The sequence below is a fragment of the Macadamia integrifolia genome, chromosome 2 (genome assembly GCF_013358625.1).
Source record: "Macadamia integrifolia cultivar HAES 741 chromosome 2, SCU_Mint_v3, whole genome shotgun sequence".
Taxonomy (NCBI): domain Eukaryota; kingdom Viridiplantae; phylum Streptophyta; class Magnoliopsida; order Proteales; family Proteaceae; genus Macadamia; species Macadamia integrifolia.
Genome location: NC_056558.1, coordinates 40,512,400 through 40,525,363, shown reverse-complemented (window position 1 = coordinate 40,525,363; position 12,964 = coordinate 40,512,400). Strand labels below are relative to the sequence as shown.

Below are 12,964 nucleotides of genomic sequence, written 5' to 3'. Positions count from 1 at the left end.
TTAAGCGTACAAGGAAACCAAAGACTTACATGTGGTCCGACACCATAAATCAGGGGTCTCTTATTTTTCAAAAGAAAGGCCCATCTCAAGACACAGGCTTGTTTCTTTCTTCTCAACAGGGTTTTTATACGTTCAAAATGGGTACCTTAATCAAAACTTTTATTTTCATACATCAAGCAACCTAATGGTATGATCATTAGCCAAAAGCTAAAGTAGAACTTCATCTTTAGCAAGCTCAAAAACAAAAAGAAAAACAAACAAAACAAAGTGTAAAAAGCAAAAACCGGTTTCCCTCCCCCACACTTAAGTCATGCAATGTCCTCAATGCATGGAAAGAATTAAAAGTGAAGACAATGTAAGAGGGTCATACCTGATTAAAAGTTAGTCATCAGTGTAAAGAGGTTCATGGAGATCTATGATCTCTTCACTAGTAGTAGTAGGAAACTCGAGGAACGGTTTCAAACGCTGACCATTAACCTTCGAAATTACCCTAGTTCCTAGATTCAGAATCTCCACAGCCCTATGGGGATATACATTATGGACAATAAATGGGCCATCCCATCAGGATCTAAGCTTACCAGGGAAAAGATGCGATCGAGAGTTTTACAATAAGACCTTATCACCAATTGCAAAAGATTTGCACAGAATGTGCTTGTCATGGAAGGCTTTGGTCTTTTCCTTGTAAATCCTAGAACTTTCATAGGCATTATTCCTAAGTTCCTCCAACTCAGATAGTTGGAGCCTACGATGAATTCCCACATCAGATAAATCAAAGTTGAGCTTATTGATGGCCCAAAAGGCCTTATGCTCCAACTCAACTGGTAAGTGATAGGCTTTCCCATACACCAAATGGTAGGGAGACTGACCAAGGTCGGTCTTGAATGCAATCCGATGGGCCCATAAGGCATCAATGAGCCTAAGGGATCAATCCTTACGGTTGGGATTAACAGTTTTCTCCAAGATTTGTTTGATTTGCCTATTAGACACCTCCACTTGGCCATTAGTTTGGGGGTGATAAGGGGTAGATAACTTATGGGTGATCCCATACTTTTTCATTAAGGCCTTAAAAGGCCGTTTACAAAAGTGAGTACCCCTATCACTGATTATTGCACGTGGTGTACCAAAGCAAGAAAAGACGTTTTCTTTGAGAAACTGGACCACCACTTTGTGGTCATTAGATTTACAAGTTATGGCCTCTATCCATTTCGAAACATAATCAATGGCCAAAAGTATGTACAAATTCCCAAAAGAATTAGGGAATGGTCCCATGAAATCGATGCCCCATACATCAAAGATCTCAACTACCAATATAAGGTTGAGGGGGATCATGTTCCTCTTATTGATACAGCCAAAAGACTGACAAGCGGGATAAGCCTTGGAAAAATCAAAGCATCTCTAAAAAAAGTGGGCCAATAAAATTTTCATTAGAGAACCTTTGTGGCAGTCTTCTTAGGTCCAAAGTGTCCACCATGTGCATGATCATAGGAAAAAGATAAGAGTGAGTGTTGCTCATGATCAGGCACACAACATCTGATAATTTGGCCAAGACAAACTTTAAAAAGATAAGGATCGTCCCAAAAGAAATGCTTAACTTGAGAAAGGAATCAATACCTATCTTGGGTGGACCAATGATCCGGAGTCACACCTGAAACTAAGAAGTTGACAATGTCAGCAAACCATGGTTCACTGGACAGTGTAAGTAACTGTTCATCTGGATAATTCTCGTTGACTGGAGAATCGACAGTCAAGGAATTGGGAAGCCGAGATAAATGGTCTGCAACTAGGTTTTCAACTCTTTTCTAATCCATAATTTCCAAATCAAACTCTTGCAAAAGTAAAACCCACCTAATGAGACGGGCTTTGGCATCCTTCTTCTGAACTAGGTATCTAAGAGCGGAATGATCAGTGTACACCACCACATGGGACCCAACTAAGACCGGAACTTTTCTAGCGCAAACGCAATAGCTAAAAATTCTTTTTCAGTGGTTGTATAATTGAGTTGTGCATCATTTAGGGTCTTACTAGCATAGTAAATGACAGTGGGCAACTTATTAATCCTTTGACTTAAAACCGCTCCTATAGCAAAATCTGAGGCATCACACATCAGTTCAAAAAGTTCAGTCCAAACAGGTGGTTGAACAATGGGTGCATTGGTCAACTCCTTCTTAAGTTGCTTGAAGGATTCTAGGCACTCTTTCGGAAACTCAAAAGTTTGATCTTTGGCAAGTAATGAAGTGAGAGGTCTGGCTAACTGACTAAATTTTTTAATAAACCTTCTGTAGAAGCCCATATGCCCTAGAAAAGACCGGACGTCCTTAACAGATTTGAGGAGATGGTAAATTATCAATTAAATCCACTTTGGCTCTATCTACCTTAACTCCCTCCTTGGATATTACATGGCCTAAAACAATACTAGATTTAATCATAAAATGACATTTCTCTTAATTCAAAACCAAATTCTTAGATATGCACATTTTCAAAACTAGGGAAAGATGGTGAAGACACTCAGAATAAGAATTCCCATGAATTGAAAAGTCATCCATAAATACTTCTAAGAATTTTTTGTGCATCATTGGAACGTAACAGGGGCATTGCGAAGCCCAAATGGCATACGCCTGTAAGCAAATGTTTTGTATGGGCCTGTAAAAGTGGTCTTCTGTTGGTCCTCTAAAGCATTGGGATCTGGTTATAGCCGGAATATCCAACAAGAAAACAATAATATTCATGTCCCGCTAACCTCTCTAACATCTGGTCAATAAATGGCAATGGGAAGTGGTCCTTCCAGGTTGCCACATTAAGTTTTCTACAGTCTATGCACACTCTCCACCCTGATTGGACACAGGTTGGAATTAGTTCGTTATTGGGTAACACCAGACTTCTTGAGCGCTACATGAACTGGGCTTACCCATTGGCTATCAGAAATTGGATAAATTATTCCATAATCCAAGCACTTTAAGATCTCTTTCTTAATGGCTTCCATCATCACTGGGTTAGTTCTTCTTTGGGGTTCCGTGAATGGTTTGGAATCCTCTATAAGATGTATATGATGTTGTATAATAGAAGGGCTTATACCCTTGATATTAGCCATGGTCTAACCTAGGGCTTCCTTATTGTCTTTTAACATCTTAAGTAATTCCTCTTCCTAGCTAGAAGTCTAATCTGAAGAAATTATTACTGGAAGAGTCTGGTCAGGCCCTAGGAAAGTATACCTTAAATTAGACTCCTTAAGATCTAACTTTGGGGGCTCAACTATGGAAGGTTTGGGAATGGAATTGGAAAGGGGTCTTAAGGGCTCCACAGGTGTATGAAGACTTAGGACTTCAGAAAATAAAGTTTCACTATCATCATCCAACTCATCCATACACTTTTAGAATTCTGAATCAAAATTAATATCAAAGTTGGTAATTAAATCATTAGAAAAATCCAGAAAATCCTCAAGCATATTGATCTCTTCTTCCATATGTGGTTGCTTGCCTATCCTAAACATGTTAAACTCAGCAGTTTGATTGCCAAAAGCTAACCTTAGGAAACCATTCCGGTAATTGATTACTACATTAATGGTAGCTAAGAATGGTCTTTCTAGAATTATTGGGATCTCATTCTTGGTTGAGAAGGGCTTGGTATCTAATACAATGAAATCAACAAGGAAAATAAATTCCCCCACCTTTATTAAGACATCCTCAACCATCCCTTTAGGAATCTTAACAGACCTATTTGCCAATTGAAGAGTAGTTCTAGTGGCTTTCAATTCTCCCAATCCTAGTTGTTTATAGACATGGCAAGGAAAAAGATTCACACTTGCGCCAAGGTCAAGTAAGGTATGCTTAATGTAGGTGTTGCCTATGACCCAAGCTATGGTAGGGCTCCCTGGATCCTTATACTTGACTGCTATAGGCTGAGTAATTATGGAACTAATGTTACTTGCCAAGAACGCCTTTTTAGGCACACTAGTGATACGTTTGTGAGTCCTTTTCCAAGTAAAAATTCTCATGCCTTTCCTTCATCTGTAAAGGATGTGAATCCGTCAGGGCACATAGACTCTATCATTTGTTTAGTTGGGTAATCAATACCCTCATAAATTATTTTACATAAATGCCATAAGTCTAGGCCATGGTGAGGGCATTCTTGGAGTAGATCTTTGAATCTCTCTATAAGTTTGGAAAAGGACTCACCTAGGTTTTTGCCTAAACTGAATGATATCACTTCTAAGCTTATTGGTCTTGTGAGTTGGGAAAAACTTCTTGAGGAAGGCAATTATGAATTTCTCTCATGTGGTTATGGAATTTGTGGGTAACCCATACTACCACTTCTTAGCTTGGTATTTTAATGCAAAAGTGATAAACCTAAGCTTAACAGCATCATCAGAAAGCTGTTGGATCTTAATTAGAACACATACCTCTTCAAATTCCCTTTGAAATAGGTATGCATTCTCAGAGGTCAGCCCATAGAAGTGGGGCAACATAGTGATGTATTGAGATTTGAGCTCAAAATTATTGCCTTGGCCTTGTAGAATTATGCAGGAAAGTTGGGCTACTCTAGCAGGGTAGAACCTATCTTTCAGAGATTTAGGTGGAGGGTTTTGTTGTTGGGCTCCCATATTGAAGGGTTTTAAAGAGAGCAAACGTGTAGGGCCACTACTTATTGGATCTCTTCTTTTTAACCGATTCTTAGCATTACGTACCCACCTAACACTCATGCAATAGAAAACTACCCACAACTAGAGTAAAACAAGCACAAAAGAATGGAAAGAATTTTTTTTGATTTTTTTTTGGCTTTTTGGGAGCTTACTGACAGGGATCCGAGGTTGCTTAGGTCAATTCCTGAGGTACTGCTACAGGGTGAAACCTGTCTTTATCATACTATGAGACTTGGTGACCTCCATCAATACAACTATTATTGCAAGTTGTTCTTCTTAGGAATTCAATAGAAGAAAAAGAAAAACAAAACAAAGCAAACAAAGCACTTTGATTTACCAAAAGAAAACGAAAAATAACATGGAATTGTCTCCCTGGCAACAGTGCCAAAAACTTGTTAGGATTTAAAATGTAACCGCAAGCGTATGGATCAGTGTAGCTATGGGTCAAACACAAGGAGAACAACTACTTTATTTTTGGCTTCTTTTAATAATAAGTGAGCCAATTAATGGTTGTGATCTAATTCTAACTACCGTCCTAAACATATGTATCTAAAATAACGTCCTAACCATTCATCATTTAAGAATTTAAATACGCAAGGCACGCAATTAAAATTAAATAAATAAATAACTGAAAATAAATAATCCACACAATTAAAAGCAATGAAGGAACAAAAAATACTGAAATAAAAATAAAGTAGAAGAAAGGGGATAAAGTTAGAGAGGCTCACAAGTAGGTTTCTTTATTTAGCCCGAGGGATGCATCATAATATGAGCTTCCCTACTTGACCAGAGAGTTACTTTTATAAGGGTTGCTCTACTTGGCTTTAGGGAAAGGGAGGTAATTAAAATAAAAACAATAAAATGATGGTTCTATGGCTAGGTGGGGCAAAGCCAACACATACACTAGCCATGAATCTTGAGGGAAAGGGAAAGTAATAATGTAACGACTGAAATTAAAATCCTAAATTAAGAAAGAAAGGGTAGTCAAAAGAGGGAATGAGAGGGGGGAGAGAAGATTATTGAAGAAGCCTACTTATTTGAATCAATGCTTAAACTTGAGAGCTTGGGTGATTTAAGATATTGCCAACCCTAAAAACCAGATCTGGAATGAACCAAATCTGAAATTTCTAGGTCTGGAGAAAACAAATCTTGAAAAAAAAGAGATGCTCCACTGCTTGTGATCTTATCGCCTAGATCTAAGCCTAGAACTGTAACTTAAAAATTACAACTCAATTGCATAAATCATAAACATAAAAGGCTGAATAAAAATAAAAGAGTGCTTGCATTAATTGAAATAAAAAGCTATTACAAAAGTGATTAAAGCAAAAACAAAGAAGAACTAAAACTAGAGAGAGAGGGAGAAAGAGAGAGAAAGCAACTAAAAAAAACCCCAGAAGAATAATGAAGTGTCTCCCCTCGTACATGAGTTGTATTTATAGGGAATGGGGAGGCAAGGTAACAAATTTCTCTTTCCTAAAAGGGAAAAACCCACAATCGGTAGGTGAGATCTTTTGAGACCAAAAGTGCTAAGGTGGAAGAGCGAGGAGAGAAATAAACTTGGAGAAATTTTCTATAATTTTTTTGCTTATTTTCTGTCTTTTTTTTTATTTATTTTTCTCTTCTTTTTCTCCCTCTCTTCAAATCTTGTGTCTTGTTGGCCAATTTTTTCTTTCCCTTGGACGATTTTCCTTCTTGCTTTGTGTGATTTTGACAATTTTCTGGTGATGATGTGGAGGAGAGAGAAGATTTGGATAAGATTTATTTCTTTTTTTTTTTTTCTCTCTTCTTACGCAAGAAGCCCCTCCCACGATTTTCCTTGCTTTGAAGATTTGGACAATCTTATAATTTGATGTGGAAATCCCCTCCATGCCATTAGTGTTTTAAGTGAGTGAAAAGCAGGAAATCTTCAACAAAATTCTCAAAAAAAAAAAAAAGACAACCATGAGATTCGAACTTGAGACCTCTTGGTGAGCAAGGGAATTTTGCACACCATAGCTCACCAACTACACTCGGTAGTTATTGTTGGAGGGATATGACGCTCGATAATGCTTGAGACCTTTAAAATACAAAACCTGCAAAAAGAGAGTAAAACCCAAGGTAGTTCTATTTTATATATGTAAAAATGAATGCTTTACTACTTAGATTTCACATATAAATGTGCTCATCAACAACACTAAAGGAAAGCTTACCAATGAATCTTTTTCCTTTAAAATTTTTCCAAATCCACCTCTATTCTGTCTGAAAGGGAAGGATAGGTCTATGATGGGGCAAACATTTTCTAAGGACATGTTTCTAGACAGATCTGGAGAAAGAACAAGAAAAGAAGAGGTGCTCTACATTTTTCATGAGAGTTCCAGCAGAGGTAAGAATTGGAGAATGACAGATTTCTCTTGAGAAGGAACTCTTGGGTAGGGAGGGTGATGCAAAATCATGTCTGAACTGCACTGACCCTTCTGGCAATTTAGACGGAGATGAGCTAGGTCCAAGATTCGTATTTGTTCAATAGGAAATTTAGGGTTCACTTTTATTTGGGAAAGAGTACATAATGTTTTTATTTTGGGTAGTTATTGGACAAGTAAAGAATTTTTAGTTTGAGTTTTTATTTTAGTCTAAGTTTTAGGGAGTAATTTGGAAAATTTACTTCTGTTTCAATTTTAGATTTCAATTAGGAAGTTTTTTATAAATAGGCTTGTAACTCAATTCATTGGGCAGATTTGAAGAATGAAAAATTAAGTTTTGGTATTGTTTTATTTTATCTCTCTCTCTCTCTATCACAATCACACACACACACACACACACACACACACACACACACACACATCTTCTCGTCTATCTCCTTTCAGATATTCTCTCCTCTGATTTTTCTCTTGTTCTAGGGTAGGTCAATGAAACCGAAGTTAAGAGGCCCCTACGACAAATGAAGGTAGGTAAAACACCTAGATTAGATGAGATCCCAATTGAAGCGTGGAAGAGCCTAGGAGTAAAGGGGGTATCTTAGCTAACCAAGTTGTTCAATAAGAGTTTTAGTACAAAGAAAATGCCAGATGATTGGAGAATTTTTTTAGTTCTTATTTATAATAACAAAAGGTGATATCCAGAACTATAATAACTATAGAAGCATAATGCTAACGATTCATGTCGTAAAACTATTGGAAAAGATTATTGAAGCTCACCTAAGAGAGGAATTCGAGGTAATAGAGAACCAATTTGGTTTTATGCTAGGGAGATTTATTACAGAAGCTATTTACCTCCTAAAAAGGTTAATAGAAGTATTCCAAGCTCATAAAAAGGACCCCCATATGGTCTTCATTGACCTAGAAAAAGCCTATGACAGAGCACCTAGAGAATTTATTTGGCATATCCTAAGGAAAGGAAGGGGCCCAAATAATTATATGGATATAATTAAAGATATGTGTGAGGGAGTGGTGATGAGTGTAAAAACGACAAAGGGCCAAAGTATCGAATTCCCAATTACAATTGGGTTACACCAAGGATCAGCTCTAAGCCTTTGTTTGTTTGTGCTCATCATAGATGATTTAACCAGGCACATCCAAGGTCAGGTCTTGTGATGTATGTTATTCTCCAACGATATTGTTTTGATAGTTGAGACAGTAGAAGGGATTAATACTAAACTGGAACTATGGAGGTCAAATTTTGAATCAAGAGGTTTTAAGATAAAAGGAAAGAAGACAAAGTATATGATGTGCCCCTTCAGTCAAACTAGGAGAGATGATGAAGTGGTAAAACTTGAGGAGCGGGAGCTACCACCGAGTGACTGGTTTAAATACTTGGGGTCAATCATTAGCAAATAGGGTGATATAGAGGATGATGTCTCCCACATAATTAAAGTGGGGGATGAAGTGGATAGCTGCGTCGGGAGTGTTATGTGACAAGCACATGCTTGTTAAACTCAAGGGTAAATCCTACAGGATAGTTATACGACCAACCATGACATATAGGGTGGAGTGTTGGGCAGTCAAGAAGAGATTTGAATAAACTGGGTGTAGGAGAGATGAGAATATTGAGAGGGATGTGCGGCAAGACCAAGAGAGATAGAGTAAGGAATGATTGTATTAGAACTGAATTGGGGTTGCACCGATCCAGGAGAAGCTCCGTGAGAACTAATTGAGGTGGTATGGTCATGTTTAATGAAAACCCATGGATGCCCTAGTAAGGAAGGCCAACCAGATTAAACTAGATAGAGCCAGAAGTGGTAGGGGCAGGCTTAAAATGACTATTGACGAAGTAGTAAGAAAATATATGCATATAGTAGCGCTCAATCTTAGACACCGTTTGAAAACGTTTTCAGTTATGTGTTTTTCCGTTTAATAGTGCTCAGAAATGGAAAAACACCCCAAAAACTGTTTGCTAAACTTGTTTCATTTCACCTATTTTTTGGAACATAAATATAAATTTATGCTTAATTCTGTGTCTAGAAATGGGTTTGATGGAACAAGTCAGACTTGCTTTTCCTTTTCTTGAAATAACTTATGGGCCAAAAATTCGATGGACCCCCGATGAAAAGTTGCATCTCCCAACCCATCATTTACCTTACCTTGCGGCTTTCCAAAGTTCGAAGGTTCTCCAGGGAAACAAGAATGAATACACCGAATTTTCGCTTTGATAATGGAAGCCTTAAATCCACATCCATCAATTCCTTTGTGGATTTCCTCCAATTCTCTTTGGACCCTTATGAATCGATTATTGAATTGTTGCTGGGGATTGAACATGGCTTCTATAGAGCGCAGGATTCTACCATGGTCAATGCGGCTCTGCAACTCTGTTTTGACCAGGAACTCATGAATGGCGTGTTTGGATTCAAAGACAACCCATCTGAGTAATCGAACCCATGAAGCCACTGGTTCATCTCTTTTGGTTCTTACCCTTCTTCTGTGTCCTCAAGGAAAGGTTTCAGGGACTAGAGCTCTCCATGAACCCACTCGACGTCTTCCATGGCTCCCTGTAGAAGTGGTGGCTGATGTTGTAGTTTGTCGGACCATTTCTGAAGGATAAAGGTCATGCGGACTTCCACCATTGCTAGAATTTGAAGGTCTTTCGAATTTAGGAAGTGATAAGAAGATCAAAATCATTTTCTTTCATGGTTGAGGAGGAACATATATATATCATTGCACCATGACCCAGTGCCGTGCTAATCAGACACGCTATTTTGATTCTTGCCAGGTACCAAGCATCCACACTTAGTGCCACTCTAGTCAGACTGACGTCTTGGCATGCGTCACGCGGCACTATAAGCGTATTATAGTGAGTGTCACGGGTGGACACTTTAATAATTCACCTCACTAAGACTCTTCTGGAAAACAGTGGGTCCTCCCACGTGAAATGCCAGAGAATCTTTTCGTAGCTTATTTTTAGTCACACACCTGGACTACAGACAAGATAACTTTCGGCCGAAGCTTATTAGTTTCTGACACAAACCCCACACCTTATTAGGTGTACCCTCTTTCAGAAAAGAACACCTTATCTTGAGGCTGTTCAGTTGTCATACTCGGTTGGTTGGATGCTCATTTGACGCCATCTCCATCAAGGCCCATCAGCATCCCTCAACCATAGTTTGTTGCAATTTGGTGTCCGCCATCTATAAAAGGAGATCTCTTCATTCTTTGAGGACACCACGAAATATACGAAGAAATAGAGATATAGATAAGTTTGTAAAGAAGTGTTTTGTGAGTTTTGTGAGTGTTCTGTAAACATTTTAAGTGTTGTGCTATCTACAAGTGTTCGTGTTCAAATCTGTAAATTGAAGTTTCTCATGTAAGTTTGTCTTATGGTTTTTTTTTTATTATTATTTTTTATTTATTTATTTATTTATTTTTTTTTTTAAGCAAGGTGAGACAACCGAGATCTAGCGAGAGGTTAGAAATCTCATCGAAAGGGGGTTTAAAACATCATGTGATTTGGTTGAGCCAAGTCGCAACTAAGAAATAAACTGAAATCTTGGCTCAACACCGAGATTTCAAGCGAGATATTGTTGTTTTCCAGTATTGCCTATGGTCTCAACTCGCCAAAGCCAATAAAGGAGATTCTAGCAGGATCTCGTCAAGACCTCAAACTGTGTCTCGAAGGAAACTTATGATAAAATATACCACGTTTCTACTTATCCTATCTAAACCTCCCATAATTAAAAATTACAAAATTAACTATAAAGGTTAAATACCCTAAGTATACTACTAAACTTAAACAAGGTTGAGATTGCTCATCTTTGGTTAAGCCGGTTCAACCACGAATCTGAATCAATTCATCTGGTATTTGAGAAAAACTAGCCCCAAGTTTTGTAAAATGGGAGAACTATATGAAATCTTCTCGATCAACATCCATCCTTGATTGTATGAGATCATCGATTAGACCACGATTGAACTATATGAAATCTTCAATACAAAGATCTTGTTTAAGTAGCAACCTAGAAATACCAAACCGATTGGTTTGTTGTAGAGTTCAACCGGTTTATTCTCTTCAACGATCAACGGAGTTATCTCGTCCACATTAGTGGTGGCTCATTTTCTGGTTCTTCCACCTTTTGCTCAATGATTGAGATCAATTTTTTGAAGGGAGAGTCCATACGATTAGATGTGGCCAGCAATTGGTTTTTGAATTCCTCGCACTATTATTGCATCTCTTCAAGATACCCTTGCATAAGTTGAAGTTGTTAAAGCCAATAAGAGGGTTGGATTCATCAGCCAGGTTTGCTTTGATACCAATTGATGTGACCATGGGCTTGAAAACCCAAATTTCGGGTTGCATAGGCCCACCGAAGTATACAATAGTCTTGTATTAAAGAATGATGACAATACTGTAAATAAAATAAAGATTGCAACGGAGGGTGGCAATGTGCTAACTATATAGAATCTTAAAGGGTCAATAAGGTGAACAAAGAAGGAATAGACATGATAGGAATAACTAAATAAAGATTAAGGGTAATCTTGACACTAGCATGAAATAAGCATAGTAACAAGAATTAAGAGTAAAGAGGGGGTCTCAATTTATGTCTCTCTCAATTTGCTACATGTTATGTTATGTCTGTCTCAATTTGCTACAATGTCCGGTCTCCATATTAACCCTACAAAATCTCTAATCTTTTTTGTGGGTATCTCTGATACTGCCAAAGCTTCCCTTCTTGAGCAAACTAGCTTCCGCATTGGGACCCTTACGGTGAAGTATCTTGGGCTTCCTTTCATTCCTACTAAGCTATCTACCCTTCACTACACCCCTATGCTAGACCTCATCAGAAAAAGGCTTCAACTCTGGAAAGGAAAAATCTTAGCTTGAGCTCGTTAGATTCGTTCTCCAAGCTTTTTACAATTACTGGTCAAGTATCTATGGGTTGCCGGTTTCCATTATGTCCAAGTTGGAATCCATTTTTGCCTTTTTTGGATGGAAAGGTAAAGAATGTTCCAGATTTCTTCATCCCATCAGTTAGGTTGCTATTTGTCTTCCTAAAGCTAAAGGGGGCTTGGGCTTGACAAGGATCAAGGATGTCAATCTGGCTGGTATTATCAAGTTGGCCTGGAAGATCATCTCCAAGAAGAATAGTATATGGGTGGATTGGGTATACTCAAATCCCCTCAAAGCTGACTCCTTTTGAACTGTGAAGATCCCCATAGATGCTTCATGGGTTTGGCATAAGATCATTGCTATCCGTCCCTCTATCTCATCAATTATCTCCTCTCAAATCGGCAATAGGGAAAGCACCTTCCTTTGGCTTGACCCTTGGCACCCCAAAGGAATTTTATACCACACCAGAAGTGCCAAGAACACATATAACTCGGGCTTATCCAAGTTTTCCCTTGTGGCTGAAATCTTATCTTCTGGCAATTGGTCCCCTCCGGCTCATAGCTTTACTCAACTTGCAGACATATCGAACTCTTTGTTGAACATTCCAGTTTCCCATTAGCAAAGGAAAGATAATATTCATTGGATGCCTTCCTCTTCTAAGCTCTTCTCTGCCAAGGTAGCTTGGGAATTTGTCTAGATTCATGGCCCGACCTGTCCATGGCACAGACTTATATGGTTTCCCCACCACATTCCCAGCCAAAGTTTCATGGCGTGGAGAGTTTCCACTAATTCCTTGCCCACTCAAGATGTTCTTATTCAGAGAGGCATTCTGGCTGATCCTATGTGTATTCTTTGTGGCAATGAGCCAGAGATGATAGAGCACCTCTTTGCTTGCACTGTGATGTAGGGGGGGTTCCTAGGTGACTAGGTCTCCTACAAGATTAACTAACTAGGTAGGTTCAACTCAAGGGGCTTAGGTAGATAGGATAAAAAGAAACTTCGCAAACAAGATTAAGCATGCAAGATAAAATGAGACTA

At 38.4% G+C, this 12,964-nt stretch overlaps 2 protein-coding genes and 1 non-coding gene across 6 annotated transcripts in view; all 3 read left to right on the top strand.

Moving 5' to 3' along the window:
* The window catches only part of LOC122063131 (putative hydrolase C777.06c), a 90,328-nt gene that overhangs the window by 34,016 nt on the left and 43,348 nt on the right, over nucleotides 1-12,964 (top strand). The gene's annotated exons all lie outside the window — the stretch shown is intronic.
* Nucleotides 1-12,964, top strand: part of LOC122063115 (E3 ubiquitin-protein ligase RNF144A-like) — a 39,144-nt gene that overhangs the window by 19,387 nt on the left and 6,793 nt on the right. The window lies entirely within an intron of this gene.
* LOC122072476 lies at nucleotides 4,106-4,213 on the top strand. The gene has a single exon (XR_006138490.1). It is a non-coding gene; the product is annotated as a small nucleolar RNA R71 (small nucleolar RNA).